The 20,097-nt window shown below is 35.8% G+C and overlaps 1 protein-coding gene across 1 annotated transcript in view; it reads left to right on the top strand.

The window, feature by feature from the left end:
• LOC131065147 (probable inactive ATP-dependent zinc metalloprotease FTSHI 2, chloroplastic) overlaps nucleotides 1-20,097 on the top strand; it is a 193,644-nt gene that overhangs the window by 29,297 nt on the left and 144,250 nt on the right. The gene's annotated exons all lie outside the window — the stretch shown is intronic.

Raw genomic sequence — 20,097 nt, 5'->3', positions numbered from 1 at the left:
TAGCAATATTCACCCAAATACAACCACCGAACCCAAACTTTCTGATGCCCTGCCACATAGTTATGAAGATAACCTTCTATCCGTTTGTTCACTATTTCTGTTTGGCCGTCTGTTTGTGGATGATAACTAGTACTGTGATTCAATTCGGTACCTGTCAATCTAAAAAGTTCCTCCCAAAATATACTCAAGAATCTGCTATCTCGATCACTGATTATATTCGTCGGTAATCCATGTAAACGAAATATGTCTCTAAAGAATAGATCTGCGATCTGAACAGCTGTAAATCCTGTAGTGATAGAGAAGAAATGTGCAAATTTAGTCAATCTATCAACCACAACAAAAATACAATCTTTACCTTGGGACCTAGGTAAACCTGTAATAAAATCCATAGATATACTTTCCCATTTCTGTTCCGGTATTGGCAGCGGCTGTAACAAACCTGCAAGATAAGTATGTTCTGCTTTATTTTGTTGACAAGTGGTGCATTCCTTGACATAACGTAGGACATCGGTTTTTAATCCTTTCTATGTGAACCTTTCTCTTATCTGTCGATAAGTTTTAAAGTATCCGGGATGCCCTGCTAAAGGAATATCATGCACTGATTGGAGAATTCTCTCCTTCAGCTTTGAACCAGGTACCAAGTAAATTCTGTCCTTGTAATAGATAACATCATTTACAACCTTATATTTGTCATCCTGTACATTCCCATCTAGCAAATCACATGCAAAAGAATCCTTAGAGTATTCAGCCAACAATAGATATTTCCAATCTCCTGTTACTACAGATAATGCATTTATTTCCGGCTTCCTAGATAAGGCATCTGCAACAACATTGTTTTTACCCTTCACATATTCAATTTCAAAATCATAGGCTTGGATCTTACTGATCCATTTTTGCTTCCTGTCATTTAAATCTTTTTGTCCCAAGAAATATCTCAAACTGTTATGGTTAGTCCTTACTACAAATTTGCTACCAACCAAATATTGCCTAAATTTTGTTATTGCATGCATGATTGCCAACATTTCCTTGTCATAAATGGAATATAATTTCTCAAGGTTACTAAGATTCCTGCTTTCATAAGCTATAGGGTGTTTATTTTGCATTAAAACTGCTCCTATTCCCTCTCCGGAAGCATCACATTCCAAAACAAAAGGTTGATTAAAATTAGGGAGTGTCAGTACTGGGCAAGAACTCATTACCTCTTTAAGTTTCTCAAAAACTGATTGTGCTTCTTCAGTCCATCGGAATGCCCCCTTTTTGGTAAGATTTGTCAACGGTGCCCAAAGCTATGAAAACCCTCTGACAAACCACCTGTAATAACTGCATAAACCAAAGAATCCTCTTAACTAGGTAAGATTCCGTGGTGGTGGCCAATCCAAAATGGCTCTTATCTTTTCTTGATGAAACTGTACCCCTGTCGCACTGATCATATGTCCTAAATACAAAATTTCTGTCATTCCAAATTCACATTTAGAAGCCTTTGCATAAAGTGATTGAGATTCCATAATACTAATAACTATATCAGTGTGTTTTAGGTGATCGTCCTAGGTTTTACTGTAAATTAATATATCATCAAAGAAAACCAACAAAGTTTTCCTTAGCTGTTTGCTAAAGATATGATTCATACAAGACTAGAATGTTGTCGGAGCATTTGTTAAACCAAATAGCATAACGAAAAATTCATAATGACCATAATGATAGCGAAAAACGGTTTTATGAATATCTTGATCTCTCAGCTTAATTTGATGATATCCTGATCTCAAATCGATTTTAGAAAAGTAAACAACACCATGTAATTCATCTAACAACTCATCAATACGAGGAATTGGATACCTGTTTTTGATCGTCTTTTTGTTGAGAGCCCGGTAATCAATACACATACGAAGAGTTCCATCCTTCTTTTTGACCAGTACTACTGACGATGCAAAAGGGCTAGAACTAGGCCTGATATGCCCCATATCCAACAATTCTTTAATCACCTTTTCTATTTCATCCTTGAATGTTTTAGGATGTCTGTAAGGAGTTGTGATAATTGGTTGGGCACCCTCTACTAGTTCAATGGTGTGTTCAAATCCTCCTCTGTCAGGTGGGACTCCTGGAGGAATATCACTGAAAACCACACGGTGTGAATCTAATACTTTTAACAAATCATCTTGATAAGATTTTGATTCAAATCCTGGTACCTTGTTAGAAATTAAACATTGTGCTGGCCATGCCACATCTCCATGTTTGAATATAGCTTCCATTCTTCTAGCACTAACGATCCTGGGGCCACCGTTAGACATACCACGAAGCACTACTTTCTTATCATCAATCTTAAAAGAAAATTCCAATCTTTTAAAACTCTGAGTGTACTCATCTAATGTTTCCATCCATTGAATGCCCAAAACAACATTTGTATCAGCCAAATCAATCACATAAAAATCATCAGTAACAGTATAATTGCCAAGAGAAATACTCAATTTAGGAATTTTATGAGTACTGGACAAATTAGTTCCACCTGCTACTTTAACATCAAAACCTTCATGTTTTTCAGTTTGCAATCCATGTTTTTCCACAAGAGCTACATCTATAAAGTTATGAGTAGAACCACTATCAAGCATGACAACCACACGTTGCCCATTCAAAACTCCTCTAACTCTGAAAATATTATAATGAGGTGTTCCTGTCATAGATGCTATTACTTCTTCTCCATGTTTAGTACCTGTCTCTGATTCTGTGTTCTGAGGTGCGGGTTCTATATTAGGTTCAACATTCTCTTCATCATCACTATCTGACATAACCTCAATATAATGAATTTTTCCCTTCCCCAAACATCTCTGTCCTGGCTGCCATGATTCTCTACAACTGAAACATAGTTTTTTCCTTCGGAGTTCTTCCCTCTCCTCTTTATCTAACTTGTTTTTAGGGAAATTATCCTTGTTGAAAGGTTGTTTGTCATTTTCAGGTTTAGGTGTTGGGGCTTTAAAAAATTTCCCTTTTGAAGATGGTTCCAATTCTCTTGCTCTTTTAGTAGCTGTTTGTAAAGTAGGAGGGTTCAAGAACTTAACCCAACCTTTGAGTGAATCAGACAGTCCATCTATAAATATCACAATTTTATGTCTTTCTGAAATTTCAGTCACTAAAACTGCCAATTTTTTAAATTCAGAAATGTATTGTTCAACAGTCCCAGATTGCTTAAGCTGAGTTAATTCTTTTAGATGAAGTTCAGGATCTTTAGAATCAAATCTGCCAATAAGTCTCTCAGTGAATTCAACATATGTATTAATTTGATTATGACCCAAGGTTACTTGTCCATGGTGCCACCATTCGTTTGCTACACCGCCAAGATGTAATGCTGCATATTTGATTGCTTCATCTTCCAACATAGGATTTAACTGAAAGTAGGTGTCTAGTTTCTGCACCCAAGCTCTAGCGGTGGTTTTCCCTGACCCATCAAAGTAAGGGATAGACATCTTACCGATTTTCCTTTGTAATTCACTATTATTTACTTGCCGTCCTCTTGGCCTATGTTTCATTCTGACATCCAAGTACTCTCTAAATGTCATTGTTGACCTAAAATCATCCCCTGCTAATAACCAATCTTGGTGTATCTCATCCTGCAATTCTCTAATTGTCGGTTCGTTTTTTGGTTGCACATTCCTAACAATGAAAGTTGGCATAAAAGGTCTGGCTGTTCTTGTTCTTTCTGGCTGATTATTGTTGACAAAATGCTCATCTCTACCCCCATTGTTTCCCCCAACATTATGATGTTGATTATTTCCATTATTTTGATGCTGATTAATGAATTGGGTCATTAAATTAGTCATTCTGTTGACATTGCCCTGCATATCTTTTTGACTTCTAATCAAAGCTGTTATGAGATCTCTATTGTTTTCTAGTTCCCCCATACTGTTTGTTTCGAAAATAATCTCTTCGTCAGTTTTAGTATGGCTGTCCTCAATCTCAAACTGAATAGAGGAGCTACCTTGTGCTAAAGGAGAGTTTTGATATCTGTTTTGTCAGACCCTAGTATTCTGAAAATTATAGTTTCTTTGGTTCATACTCAGCTGTGCATAGATTGTTCATGAATTTCCAACTCAAGAAAAACAAAGCACCCTACAGGCTGGCAAGATTTCTAAGCTCTGATACCACTGTAAAGTTCCTTAACTAGACTGATTGCAAGTAGATGAATTTTCCCAAATTAAACAGAGACGTGTTATACAACACAACCCGTGGATTATTGAGTTGCCAATGACTATCTTTTAACATAATTATTATTCAACATGTGCAGTTTCAAATTAACATTTCTGCTTACTGTTAAACATAGCATTTATCAACTGAGAATTGAAATGACATTATTCAACAATTAAATTGTTTAATGTTACACCAGGAAGCAGGTTAAGGTTTTCTTTCAAGATGCACCTGGAAGTTCGTGGTGACTGGTGATGCCCAAACTTGTTGTTGTAGCCACCTGAAAACTCCTCATATGTTCACCGGTAAACAATGTTGAAGTAACATCTATAACTGTGTGCGATTCGTCACGAGCTTCGTCCTGCGGAATACTCACTAGACAAAACCTGGGTCGCGACACCCTCACTGTTCACTGCGTGTTCAACGACCCTTCCAGAATGCTGCGCGATGACTGCAAACTCGTACAACAGTAGAAACGCCCACGCACTATATGCCAATATCGGGTTTCAGGGCCACGAGGGAAATAGTATGACGAGCCGACTTTCTCCTGCGTCTGGAGATCGTATTCCCGTCACGGAGTGTTTGCAAGTCCGAGTCTCACGCCACTCACACCACCATTGCTTATATTAAACTAGGTCTACTCCCGAACTGAGACTCACACCACCATTGCTTATACCAAACATGACTCCACTTCCAAACTGCGTCCAATAGGTCAGCCCATGATTGACGAAAGGAGGTTTGCTTTTGTTCGTATCCTACTAAACAAATAATTCCAATCTTCCCTGCCTGGTTTGCCAAGTCTCTTCCTCATTAAATCTGTTCCCGAGGTGGTGGTTCCTCAACTGAATCGAACCAATTCCCTTAATTAATCTTAACCATTGAACTTTTATTAATTATTTTATATTAACAGACCAGAGATTAATATTAATATCACAATAGTCATTTATTAATTAATTAATTTATATTAGTGAATTGGGACTAATATAAAAGAATTAATATGATTTTAATATGATTTTGACTTAGAATTTATTAGGGGATATTACAAATATCTACCTTTAATCTGCCAACAATAAACTCAATATCCTACAAACTTAGATTCTAAGCATTAGTCAACCTTGTTAAGATATCAAATCTATGAGACTACATCTATGTGCAATTGCATTGGCTCACGCTAGTTGTTTAGAGTGGCAAAGGCAATAGTGTATGTTGATTAGGCTAAGTGGTACAATTTACAACAGTTTTGAGTTCAATTTTTGCATCAAAAGACATAATGGGGGCATCACTTTTGAAGAAAAACAAATGTTCCAAGACATTTTATGATAGTTTCATTCACACTTGTTGTGTGAGTAGTCTTGTATAACATGATGCTTTGTTGTGTATCACTAGTGACAATATCCTAACAATACATTGGTCAATGGTATTTATTATTGCCAGTGCCACAACACCGGACACCAAGCTCCAAAATCATCTTAACAAAATTAATGCTTAGTAGCTTACTCACACAACACCTCAAGAAGGGTTACGCTCAAGAGGTGGATGATGTAGTGGGCTTCATAATAGGTCAAACTCATTGCTAAGCGTTTCCACCACAAGGGGACAATCCATGTAGTGCTTACATAAATTACATCATGCCAATTGACCATTCTGCATAGAGCACACATTGAAGATGAATTGACTCCCCAACATGGAGAACTGTTGACCGTTACAAAGATTGATTTGTTTTGTAATCTTTTTTGTGTTGTATAAATATTTAGGTTTGACCCTTAAGGTCATTATGGAGACAAACGTGATAGTTTGAAGTTAGGCAAATCAACTAGGGAGCAGTACCCTAGTGTTTTTTGTTCATTAGTGTTCTTATTCTCAATGTATGGGTTCTTTGCATACAACTATGCTGTACATGCTTATTTTCAAAAAGAGACGGACATTATTTAATTATTTCTTTTCCTTTTGAATATATGATAGTTTATGTTATTTTTTTAAGTTAAAAATTCACTCCATATCTTTTATACAAGCCAAGTTATTTGACTGCCCTTTGCATCACCATATTGGGCTGAGTGATGTGGATCAATATTGGAATAAGTCATTAGGAGAAAATGAATGCCAGGAGTCTTTGCAGCCTATAGAACGATGCAAAAAAAAGTTGAACTAAGTACTATGGTTTTTAGCCAGTTGATGGACTTGGTTCAATCTTTTCCATGTATATTATGTTGATTTTGAGAATTCTATAGCAATACAGATGATGAGTAAGATTGATTGAAAGAAATGGTTTGCATTTTTACCAAGCTGGATGATAAGTTTCTTGGTGGCATACCATCAATTAAGAAAATATTTATAAGGCATGACATTGTGTAAATATAAAGGATATGCCTTTGACCGTAGATGAACAAGTTCTCCAGAAAAATTATTAGCTATGTGTAAAGAATTTTATGTCTGGTGGTTTTGAATGTTTGTGATTGACCATAGCCTTTTGAATGACAACTAAGATGGAAACCCTTCATGAAAACTTGATGAAATAGTATACAAATGGCACCAAGCCAAAGCTCTTCCATTTAGCCCAAGAGAAAGAACAAATATAGGAAAGAAGAAAACAACAAAGAAAGCAAAAGATAAAAGAACAGAAAATTTGAAAAGAATAAATATTTTTCAAGCTGAAAAAGCACCTAGGATGGGTTGGTGGTGACTATTAAAGTAATATTGTAATATTTAGCTTCTTATAATGGTCATTTAAGTTGTTCAGTTAGTTTATAGTAACTTTCTACTTTGTAAGTTATTTAGTATTTAGAATCTTTCTATTTTGTCTTTAGTTCCCAATCGTTTTCATTATGGAAAGATCTTCAGTAATTGCTCCACTCCTTTGTTAATATAACAATCATTTATCATTTCATGGTATTAGAGCATAGGTTCTTTTTTTGCAATTTTTTTTAATTTGTGGTCCTTACCTGGAATTTTCGAGGATTTTTTTTGTAGTTTTTTGCCTGATTTCTTTAAAAACAAAATCGTGGGTTCTGTCTGTAGAATCGAGGTCTTTTGATTGACATAAGTTTTTTGATCGATTTTTTAATAATAAAAATCGTGGTCTTTTTCTTGGGATTTTCTCAAGCATTGTTTTTGAAAATTGTGGCAGTTTTATGTTTTAAAATTGCGGATTTTTTTCCTTTGAAAAATCATGCGACTTTTATCTCTAATATTTTTGAATGATTTTAAAGAAAAATCGTGGGTTTTTACTTTGTGTTTCTCTTCTCGTGTCATGTTGTGAGTTTTCTAGCGATTTTGTTTGCATGGGAAGTCTCTACAGTTTGTTTTTTGGCACAGCTAGGGTTTTGGTAAGGTACTGTCTTTCTCCATTGTTTTTGCATGATTTTTTTTTATAGAAAAATCGTGGGTTTCTTATTGCTGCTCGTGATGGGTGGGTCTTTTTTTGCAAATTGCCACTTTTCCAAGATCCATTTCTGCATGATTTTATCTTCTGTTTTTGCACATTTTTTTACAAAATCGCGTGTTTTCTCTTGCATGTCTTCTGCAACTAGGGTTTCCAGACATGTGCCAGATTTTAAGTTTTGCTTTTCTTATCGATTTTTTCAAAAATTGTGGGTTATCTTCTGTGTCTAAGGCGAACTAAGTTTTTGCACTTTTTTTTTCTTTACAAAATCATGGGTGTTACTGTTTTTCTCCGAAGCAGTGAAGGGTTTTTGACGATTTTTCACAAAACTATGTTGTGTGTCTAGGGTTTCTAGGGCACACAAGAGTTTTTGCAAATTTTTTGTTTTTTTTTAATCAGACTTGGGTTGCTTCAGAAAGTGTTTTTGCACGATTTTTTAAAAACAAATTGTTGGTTTAAGTTTTTTTAAGATTTTTAATTAACCAAATTTGAAGGTATTTGAGGAGTTGATTTTTATCTCGTTTTCCGTGTCTTCGAATAGCAGGAAGGATGGCTGCGTTACCCAACATCATGTTGGAAGGCGCCTAGAGGTTCAACGACAAGAATTACAATGCTTTGAAACAAAGGATGCTTACCATTTTTCCATAGTTGCACGGAGACCCGTCTCCGACGTCTTTGAGACACGTCACAGTATCGGAGACCTTTCCTTAAATGTCTCCAACTGCAAGAGACTTCAACTGCGGTCTCCAGAAGACTCTCGCTGTCTCCCATCCAAAAGGCGTTGACTCCTACACAAATAAAACAAAAACCCCTAAAAATTATAAGTTAAATGCACCAGAGAGTTGGAAAATAAACACACCACAGAAGAGAAAACATAAGCCAACGCAAAGCAGGAGTCAACGTGAGCTAACAAGACGACAAGTATTTGCCATTCAACTATTTGCAATTCGATGCAAAACTCAAAAGATATTCATATTTTCTATATTCTTGTCGTTGTTCTTTTAATTCCTTTATGTAGACTTTGTGGTATGCACAATGGGGATGGATTCTTTTAGATCCTTGAGAGTCGGGAATTTTCCTATGATATACATTTTCTTTCCTCATTCTTGTGAGTATATCTATATTCATATTCTTATATATATAAATCTATATTCACATTATCATATATATAATCACATATAATAGCAAAAAGATTTGCAGTGTTGAAATATTCAACTTGTTGGTTTGGGCCGTTGCGTTCAATTTCCTTATACATTGTCTATATTCATAATTAGTTTTACAAACATACATCTATTTTCAAATTTTCTATAAAATACTAATTTTTTTTTATAAAATTGGTGTCTCCAAGTACCCCCGTCTCCTATTTCGAAAAATAGCTGTACAAATACCGGTACCAGTCTCCGGAGTCTCCAAGTACCCCCCGTCTCGGTGCAACCTTGCATTTTTGGTTACTGGTGCCTAGATCAGATTGTTCTGGTTAATTCTGCTCGTCCCACAGTGGCAGGCAAAGACTGGGACAAGTTTGATAAACATAATCGTGAAAGCGGTTGTGCTGTTGTAATGTCCCCTTTAAGATAACTAAGAATATTGGCACAATTACTTCAACTCCTCACACTTACACTATCTAATCTTTGCAATTAAACTATGTAATGGGGAATAAGAACAATATCACTTGCTATTTCTGATATATACAGTATTATATATGCTCAAAGTGAATTGATTTGATATGCACTAAGTGCAATGATCTCTTAGGATCTCTGCTATGTCAAGTATGGCAATATGAATATGCAATGAAATATGATATTGCTTAAAGCAATATGTATTCTGCTGTCTCTAATACGACTCTTAATATATGCCAATGTATGACAGGTAGTATCGCTTAAAGTGGCTGCTGTTTCTGGTATGGATATAATCACTTGCGATGATTATATAATATGCGATTTCTGATCTTGGCAATGAGTACTTGCAATGCCGATGGGGCTGTCTCTGATATAAATCTGATTGGTATATGCACCCAATTATGGGCTTTCAGCCTTGCTCACTTCGAGCTCTTCCAACTAGAATAAGAAATAAGATAAAACACAATCCCTGTACTCTCTCCCTATGATTATTGATGACTTTATATCTGCTTCTTGGTTTGGAAGATTGTGACTTTTCTCAAGAGATATGTCCTTTGTTATGAACTTGTTTTAATGACAGTTATATTCTTCTTTAAGGCATTGTTCCTCTTGGTAATGATAATCATGCTTAATGATTCTTAATCACTGACTTCTCTACTACTATTAATACTGAATATCATGGTTTATTAAGGAATCGCTGGCCATTTGATAGTCTTTGTTTCCATCGCTGCATTATATCTATCTATAATATCATGATCATTTGTATCTTGTTTTATGTTTAATGATTGCTGGTTGCTCATATATCTATTCCAAGTTTATTTAGTCGATGTTTATCTGGTTTGTCTACTGCGATATTCCATGATTGACAAAGTCTTCCTCCTTGCTTGTACTGTTTCCTACCCATGAGATTCAATGTGGGTAAACGAAGCAAACTCCTCCTGTAACGCAGGACTTAATTCCAACCTTGGTAATGTATCGCTGCTACTTATAAATATCGAAACTATATCACTGATATCCTCAATATTTATTAGCTATTAACCATACTTAGTGGTATTGTAATTTGTCCTCGATTGAACTGTCGGTGATAATCACTCACACATAATCTCTTGCCTAGCACAATAGAATATAAAATATAATTGGTGTGTTTTGCTAATTCCCTTTATGGGTGGTGATTTTTGGCTTCAAGCTCGATATACTCACTAAGTGTATTTGCTGCTGATTTCTAACGTGTAAATGATTATGAGAATATTGATGCTACGTCAAAGCTTTTTAGAGACTTCTAAGTTCTAAGTGTTTGTTTACCATAGTCAAAGATAAGTTTTTGAAATTCTGATCGTTCATTCTCCTTGTATTTAATTGCTGCATCTTGAGATGTCTTTGTTTGATACCAATGGTTTGTATCATTCATATTCTCTTCTTGGTTATTGCTTTTATGGTCAACCATCTTAGTATTGCTATTACAAGTTTGGATTTTACATTCAAATTCGTCTCCATAGGAGACTTCCCAAATTTGAATGTCTTCAATCAACGATGCTTATAGAACTAATCTTTAGAATGTATGTTTTGACTAGATGAGGACATTACACCCTCCTATCAATGTTCCAGTCTTTACTTATCACTTTTCTTACATAAGTCTTCTAATCTAGTTACCCATTAGTGGCCTGCAATGGAACTGTTCACATATGTATGATCCTTTGATTTGCTTTTCAATTTTGTCTCTCCAGAGACTTCACAAAATTGAAGAACTTGGTTGCCATGATGTGTAAAGGATGGGGACGTCACAGTTGCTCAAGTTATTAGTCATCGATGAGATGCATCTAGAAGTGCTGTCTAGGAAGATTGCTACACAAATTTAGACTCACTTGAGGGATTTGCATGAGACATCAGATAAAGGCATAGCCTTCTTCCTTAATAATATGTGTTCTTGATTATGATGGATGACAAGATGTCTTTGTAGGATCATTTGATGAATATCAAAGGCATTCGTGATCAACTACAGGTCTTTGGTTGCAAGATGGAAGAAGAGGATATGGTGGTTATCACGTTGAAAAGCTTACTACGACCCTATGAGCACTTCATTGAAACTCTTAACATTACCTCCACCAATGTTGATTTGAAGTTTTATGAACTGTGTAACAAGCTCTTGCAGCAGGACAGGTGGAAGAAGCAGTTTGGTAGCAGCGAGACAACCGGTATGGAACAGGCTTTTACTGCCAAGGACAAAGGCAAAGGCGAGTCTACTCAGTAGAAAGGACAAGGCAAACCTGATGATTCTTCAAAGATTCTGAAATTTATCACATGCCACTATTGTGGTAAACTTGGTCGTATGAAAAAGTTCTTCAAAAATTGGTTGACTGATCAAAAATCCAACTAGGGAGGGTCTCAATATCATGCTCATGTCACAAAGCATTCAAAGGAGAAGGGGTCAACCTTTATGCATTCATGGCAAAAGACCAGCTAATCTAGACAAGTCTTTTGCATGGTAGTTAGTAGAGTGACCATTAAGGGAGGGTATTAGAGTAATATTGTAATATTTAAGTCGTTTAGTTAGTTTTTAGTAACTTTTTTATTTTGTAAATCAGTCAATTAGTGTTTAGAATCTTTATATTCTGTCTTTAGTTCTTGATCATTTCCGTCATGGAAAGATCTTCTATAATTGCTTATATAAGGAGTATTCCTCTCCTTCGTTAATATAACAATCAATTTATTTCAGTGACTGCAACAATGAAAGTCATAATTAGTGGCCTTTTGAGGCATCAAGTTTAAAATCTAGGTGCACAACTTGGTAGGATGAACATATAAAAATGAAGATCACTAATCTGAATTGTTAGTAGAGATAAGGTGAGAATCAAAGATAATTTAGTTGGTGTTAAAACTGAGCTTGATAGAATTACTGAAGAATGAGTGGGTGGATTGTGGGTCAATTTACTTTAAAAATCTTAGGTAAGGACATAAACATTAACAACTTCGTGGAACAGTTAAACTATAAACTTATAGCTATTTGTGAAATTGAAGAGGTAGTAAAATTTAGAAAAGGAATTAATGATGTTGAAAAATGGTTTTGAGGTCAATTCTATACCAGAAGATTTTTCACTTAGACATGAAGTGTTTGAATCTCCTATGTGGTGTTTACCCTAACTACTTGTAGAATAATTTATGAATAGATAAGTAGAAATGACTAATCCCATCACTGGCAGGAGGTTCGAGCTCATCTATCTTGGTTAAGGGAGGTTTTCATAATGGAGCATGCTTTGGATCTATATGGGGATTTCTGATCGTTGCCAAAATTAATGAAGTTTCTTGTTAGTTTGATTTACAATGGTAAAAGTCAATCATTTAGCCCTCACAGAAGAATAGTCAGTTTTGTATTTCAAAAATGAAAAACATTGCATCTGGAAGATAATTGCTATTAATGGTCTTATAAAAGTTATTTTGAATTATTATTTGTTTTGCATATCTGAACTTCTTGAAGCAAATCAAAGTAGATTTAAGTTGTGCCTCGTAGAACTTCAAGTCTGTAGATTTTGGACAAAGACTCTATGATAGTCAAGGAGAAAATTCATTGATTAACGAGGATGATGCTCAATGGACATGATACCTGTGACTAACAAGAAGAATCCAATAATGATGCAGGCTGTGATAAATTTGTTTGTTACAATTGATGTACACTTTACCAATTGATTACATGCAAATCCCTTGTGTCATAGCACTACAAAATGGTAGTTTGGAGGGTTTATCATTCAAGCATGGTGGATTCTTCACTGAGTATTGCACTGAATATTTCTTTTGACATATTGAGTTTGGGAAGCCCTTTGACCTGTATTCAACCACGCTCAAGGAATGTTTGAAGAATTTAGTGAAGATAAGGGACTGATGATACAAATTTTGTTATGGTGTAGTGATAGTCCTCTTGGTTATGTATTTCTTTGGATATGTTCCATGGAAGACTAATCCTAGTTAGCTTCCCTTTTAGCAATAGGAGGTAAAAACTTGGAAGCTATTAGATTGTAGATCAAGAATCTCATCAGCCACCATGAATTATGTCATTCTATCCAAAGTGAACTTTCTAGACCTTTTTTTTATGGAGATCAACTTGTGCAAGAAATGAATGCTACTTTGAAGCCATTTTTTGAGAAACCTAATCTATTTTAAGTAGAAATTAAATGAAACTCCAACAAAACAAGATTGATATTTACTCAATACGAACCAATTAGATACTTATTTCAACTGGGAGCTTAGACAAAATGGGCAATCTCTGTAGGAGAGGTGCATGCTACTTACTCCGATTAAAAGATTTGAATCAAACTATCGTGTAGCTTTTTGATACACAAAGCTGAAAACATAATAAAAGTAGTAAATCAGGGTTCTTGGAGAGGACCAAGAGTCACCACCACACTTGGTAGTGACCTTTGCAAAGTTGCATGGACACAGATACGAATACAAATACATATACGTTATTGGATATGGATGCGGCCATTTTTTAAGACCCCCAATATGGATACGGCTGGATACAACATTCATATAAAACACATACGCATATATTCAACACAATTTTCTAAGTTATTATAGGAGATTTTCATTACTTCAAAAGCCATATAGACACGTAACTGCTACATACATAATTATAAGTTGACTTAACAAATTTACAACATGCAAAAATAGTAGAGTTGCATTGAAAGATAACCCAAAAAATGGGTCACTGAACTAGAAAAACATTTCATTTGTCTTTCTCATTTGGTGTAGGTTTTGCTAATATCATTTTAAAAAAAATGCATGAATAAAGTTTTTTTAAAATGAAAATTAGGAAGATTTAGGACAAATTTTAAAAACATCAAATCACATAGTATTCGGCACGGTTGGAAAATCAAGGTTTTTTGGGCACACATGGGTACAGTATCAGATACGTATCCGGGCCGTATTAGATACGTATCCATTTTGGATACGAGGATACGCGCACCCAGGGAGGGGCAAAGGAGTTTCTGGCTACTCTGGACCTTTGTACTCCTTGGAAGTTGAAACCAACAACTAGAAAAAAACACATCTTAGAAAACTGAGAAAGTGGCTTCTATCATGATCTGAGTGGTTCAACATGCTTTTATGGATAACCTTGCAAGCTACAACTTGTTGGCACCTTCAAATTTGGGAAAAATTTGAAGTGCCTATGACGAAAAGTTAGTTGCAACACCCAGCGATACACTCGTAAATTTTGCCTAAGTAGCTCACTTTGGAGAGCTACATTTTGAAGCCAGTTGAATGTTATGAGAAACGGGTTTGGGAATGTGTTCACATGCTATCATTAAGTGCATATGCTCGCTTGCAGTCTCCCATGATCAGATTAAACTCATTTTTCAAGCACCTAGTTTGAGGGGTTACCACATCTACATGATGTGCACTTTCGAAATTGTCCGAGTAGCCTACTTTGGAGGTTGCATTCCACATCCGGTTGACTGTCATGACAAACCAATACTTTTCATGTATTGCCAACATATTGATGTACCCCTCAGCCAATTCTCAGATCCCCGAGACTTCATTTGACATGTTTACCAAGGTCAAATCATTTGCAGTTTGCAGTGTTTTACTGTTTACACAAATGTTTTTAGTGAGGATTTAAAATCTTGCATCCAAATGATTCTCATAGCAAGCCCACATTTTTCTATGACTCCCTATATCTTAATGAGCTTGCATGCCAGTTTGTAGAGCCCTCAGATTTCGTTTGATGTCTTTCCCAGGTCAAAATGAAATGCAGATTATTTAAATTTAAAGATAAACCAGTGTTAAAGCCATTAAAGTAGCCCAACATTTTGATTTTTATCTTTCAACCCAATGACCTGCACATCAAACCCATTGGTCCGCTGAATTCTTTGTAGTCTAATGATCTCATATGGAAGTTTTCAGATCTTCATGACATCATTTGCTATTTTTCAAAATGCATTTGAAACAGGGTTTGAAAGGGTTCTGGCAGGTTCCAGTGCAGAAAATACTAAGTAGTCAACTTTGAGGATTAAAATCTCTCACTCCAGACAGCGTCATGTAAATCCATTTTGCAATGTGATTCCCAGCATATCAGTCTACATGTCTGTCAGTTGCCATGGTCTCATGTTGCCATTCGATCAGTTTTTGCAAGCGTTTCTAGAGGCTCTGAGCTCATTTTGGGCATTGAACAAAAGGGTCAGAAAATTAAATTTCAGTGGCTATACTCTTCACATTGTTGATCCGAATGCACATTGAAGTGGTTTCAGGTCAAATTCCTGGGGCCAGTTGTTTGCAAATGAAATTTTTTTAGGTCGGGCCCACAAGGGACCCAACTTGTTTCATGGCATTGCAGTTGTTTTCTCAAGGTTGATTTAAATATTTTATTATTTAAATCATTCTTGCGATTTAAATAATAATACACATTTGCGAGAAATAGGGATATAAGGTAATGTTAAAGTTCAATAAATCATGTTCACCTTGAGTATGCTTATAGGGGCCATAGATAAAGGTTTTAAATAAATTTTAAAATCATTATTTTATAATGTTTTAAAACATTATTAATGTGTATTCTTGAATTGCAAAGTGACATTTTCAATGTGGGGCCCTTCAACCATAATGCATCTCAGCAAATGGTTTTCTTGGGTGCTCAGCAAAGGTAATTTTTAATCCCAGCGAGTGTCGAGTTGAAAATTGAATGAAGAGTTTTGTGGGCCCACTCATATAAAACATGGCAAAAGGACATATTTCTTGGCACTCGGTGAAAAATGAAAAGGGCTTCAGTGAGCTCCGAGTAAGGAGTCTCTTGCCCTAATTCGACAGAGGGATTAGGGTTTGCGTATTCTTTGGTTTCATTCCTCCGTTTCATATGGGCATTTGATTTGCCATGCCATCGAGGATATGCATGAAATGGATCTGTCAAAAAGCTGTAGAAGTCTTTTAAGAAAATTTATTTGCAGGCGTAAAACCAGACACCATGACCTCGGCGAACATCTTCCCTGTTTGTGCTTGTGATGGGAGCCTTGGAGTAGCGTGTGCATCCATCAAATCATATTATAGGATAGAGGGTTTTTGTCAGATGCTGTAGTTGCAATTGCCAAAAATATATGCAAAATGTGAAAGCGCTCACAAAGCCTGTGAGTTGTTTGAAAACACCTCAAAGCATTGTGCTCTCATAATATGCAATGATTGCGTGGTCTGCACAAAATGGATTTGAGGAAAAAGCTTTAGAATCCTTCAAGCAAATGCATTTGCAGGTGTTACACCAAATTCCGCAACCCTTTGCCAACATCCTACACGCTTGTACGTGGACTTTGGAATAGTGTATGTGCATCCATCAAGGCGTGGAGCATTTTTGTCAAGTGCTGTAATTGCAATCGCCCTGGCATACACCAAAATGAGGAATCACAACCAAGGCTTGTGGGTTGTTTGGTAGATGCATCGAAGAGATGTCATCTCATGGTTGCAATGAACGTAGGAGCTGCACAAAGTATATTTGTTGAAAAGGTTTTTAAAGGCTTCCAAGCAAATGCGATAGGTAGGAGTAAATCCAAATTCCACGCCTTTTCCAATATCTTCCTTGCCCATGCCAATGTGGAAGCTCTGCAAAAGGAGTATGGACAGCTGCCAAAGCATAGACATGGCATGTGAAATATTTTTGTGCCTCAAAGTGATGTCATCTCATGAAGTGCGTTGATTGCAGGATCAGCACAAAGCAAATTAGTTAAAAAGGTTTTAAAAAGAAAACTTTCAAGCGAATGTGTTTGGCAGGTGTGAAGCCATTGCCCTCCCTGCCTGCGCCAATATGGAAGCTTTTGAACAGGGTATACGTAGAGGTGTATACATAATGTGGAAATGCAGACAAGGCACGAGAACTTTTTATCATCATACCTCACTGAAATGTGGTCTTAGAAAGGCGATTGCAAAATGTGCACAGAATGAATTTGTTGAAGATACTTCAGAAAGTTTCAAGCAAATGCTAATTGGCAGGCATAGAACCAGAAGCTACGCCCTTCCCCATCATTCTCCACACCCAATCCATGGAAGCTCTGCCTGGCTCAGATAGTAGAGGAGCTCCAATCAATGATGAAAATATTACCCATCTAGAGCACAATAATATTGGTGGAAATATGCTTAGAGTGAAGAAATAAAATGGGTTTACAAAAGAACTGCAGGTAAGATTTAGAATCAACTCTATTTTCTTATAAAGGTGAAGACATTTTTACAAAGATTACCTCTGAGTGAGAAATATAAATAAAAGCATGTGGAGAGTGAATCAATAAGAGGGGATAGAGTTTGTCTTCTCCAGATATGAGGATCTCCTTCAAGAGCTTTATTTTGCCTGTGGGATGAAAATACAAAGTAAAGGTATGGTCACTTTTACTAGGTAGAATGTTTTTACCCAGAGGTGAAATATGAGTGTCACATTTGAATATTGGCCACTTTGGTAATTACAATTTTCTAAAGAAATAGTTACAAATTTGCTAAGGGGCTAACTGAGTTTTCACTCAAACAGAGCAGGGGTAAATGCTTTTACTAACAAAGGAATTGTTTCACTAAATGTTGCACTATGATTATCTCATTTGAGATGAAATTTTTCTCAGGAGAAAACAAATGAGAAGTAGCAAGAGAAATAATACTTAGTAGTATTATTTTGTCTAAGGAAATATGGTGTGTAATAAAAACATTTTCACAATTTGAAAATATTATTACGGGAATGAGTGTAAATAGAAATTGACAAATATTTGCAGCTGCAAGTAAGATGAAAGGGGGAATTGCAATGAATGATTTTTTTTACAAATTGGAAAGCGCTGAAGCAATTTTACATTGCCAAGTGTTGCATGGGAAATTAAACAAGAGGGGAATGTTTTCAGTTAAAACAATGGGAAAGGTGTAGATCAGAATATTGAAAAGGCAGAGTATTTTTTCAGTTGCAGAGAGATGAAAGAGGAGAGATAGGTGTCGTCAGCAGATCAGATTTGGGAAGAAGACATATGGCAGCCATCAGACGAATCTGGAGCTTCTTCCTCTTCCATATATTCTTCTTCTTTCTCATTTTCAAGGGTTCTGAAGTTTTGTCTTAAGTTTTCTGTGCATAGAAACAATGCTGAATTTTAGAGTTAAGGATAGGACTTGTTGATTGTAGATATATGATTTCATGGGTAAATAATAAGCCAGTTTGTGTAGAGGATTGATAATATTACAAAATTGTTTCCATGATTGAACATTCAGCTTCATTTGAAATGCAATGCATCAAGGATGTCTTGAATTCATCTCCTCAGTGTTCCTGATTTGTGTTAGTTGTTTGTTGCTTCCTTCTAGGGGAAGGATTAAATTGCTTTAAAGTTTAAACAACTTGCAGTGATGTTAAATGAACAATTTGGATATTTAAGAAGAATTTTGTGATAACATGAGCAGATTTGTTAATCTCAGGCATTAACAAAATAAAATCTACTGGTTGTATTGTGTTTATTGATGGAATTCTGTTTGCATTCTCTTGTTTGACTCCATGCCCTAGGATAAGCACTGATCTACGCATGGCTTAATTCATTCTCAGAATACATCCATTATTCAAATCAATTTCACCTTTCATGTTTGTAAGAGTAGAGTTAGAGTAGGGTTTTTACTCTCAGATAGGCATGTATGATATATAACTAGAATGGAGCCAATTCTGGAATATATAACTAGAATAGAGCCAATTCTGGATTAAGTTTTATGTATTTTGGCCAAACATGCTCAGAGTCATCTGTTATATGCAATTTCTGTCATAAATTGTTTGAAATCCATATATATTGCAAAGGTTTACCCGTCTAGGTCCTGCAGAGCTTGAAGTGTAGGGGAATTACTCATTTCTTGAGTAGTTCTTGTCAATTGGCCAAGTTTGGTGTTAAAGCTAATCATGAAACCTGGCTAGTTTTTGGGTTTTAACATTTTGTTGATTTGGGAACCAACACATCAACAAATCACCTTTCCAAGTAACTTCCTTTGAGGAAATGGTCATCCTGTTTTCCTGTTCAAATTGTTGTAGAAAATGAATTTCATAATGATACCTAGAGTGTGCACGGTATTTGTATATTGATGTTTAACTTTAGATGATTGGAGCAGTGCTGTAGAGTTTGAACCTGCATATGCATGAAACATTGTGTGAAATGTAGAGAAGGAAGTAAACTTAGAATGGAAACTCTTAACAGGTTTGTATATAAATAGAGAGAAAATATAAATTACTGTCCATTAACAATTAAATTAGGTCAATGGGACTTGAGATGAGAAAGTATTAGGATAAAAAGAACCCTAGCCTCTGAAAATTAACCTAACACAAAATACTAAAATAAGATACAAAGGAAATAGATTGCTTTCTGACAGAATGTTGGTGTATCAGGGTTCTGATTTCTAAACATTTTTGGTAGGAGAACCATGCAAACAAAAGAAAAAAAGATTCAAAACTATCGAAGTGTATGCGGTAGTGGACATAACAAAAGATTCTCATTATAGTGTTAGGTGACATCCATAGACATAGGATTAAGTATTGTACTCTTTTGGAAAATAAATACACACTCTAGAAATTTTTTTCTCATTCAACAGCTTTGGAAAATCAATACACACTCTAGAAAAAAAGAATTTGTAAGGTTTGAGCAGCTCAGTGGTAGAGCATGCAAGCATGCTTATGGAGGGTCCTAGGTTTGAGTCCTAGCTGACACATTTTTCAATTTGGCATCAGAGCTACGCTAATTGAGCTCAAGTTGATGCATGGCTTTTGTGGGGAATAAATGAGGGGGAATGAAGTAAGTTGTGCAAAGGTCAATCCACTGTCCCACACTCCAAAATAAAAAGAGACAGCAAGGAGGCAGTAGTTCAGTGGTAGAGCACTCTTACATTTCAATAGAATGTCATAAAATCTAGATATAGCTGGTTCATGGTTTTCAACGAATGGATGCTATGAATTTTTCTTTTTTTCTA

Source organism: Cryptomeria japonica, chromosome 1 (genome assembly GCF_030272615.1).
Source record: "Cryptomeria japonica chromosome 1, Sugi_1.0, whole genome shotgun sequence".
NCBI lineage: Eukaryota > Viridiplantae > Streptophyta > Pinopsida > Cupressales > Cupressaceae > Cryptomeria > Cryptomeria japonica.
The sequence above is the reverse complement of the archived record's forward strand: the minus strand, read 5'-3'. Positions and strand labels throughout refer to the sequence as shown.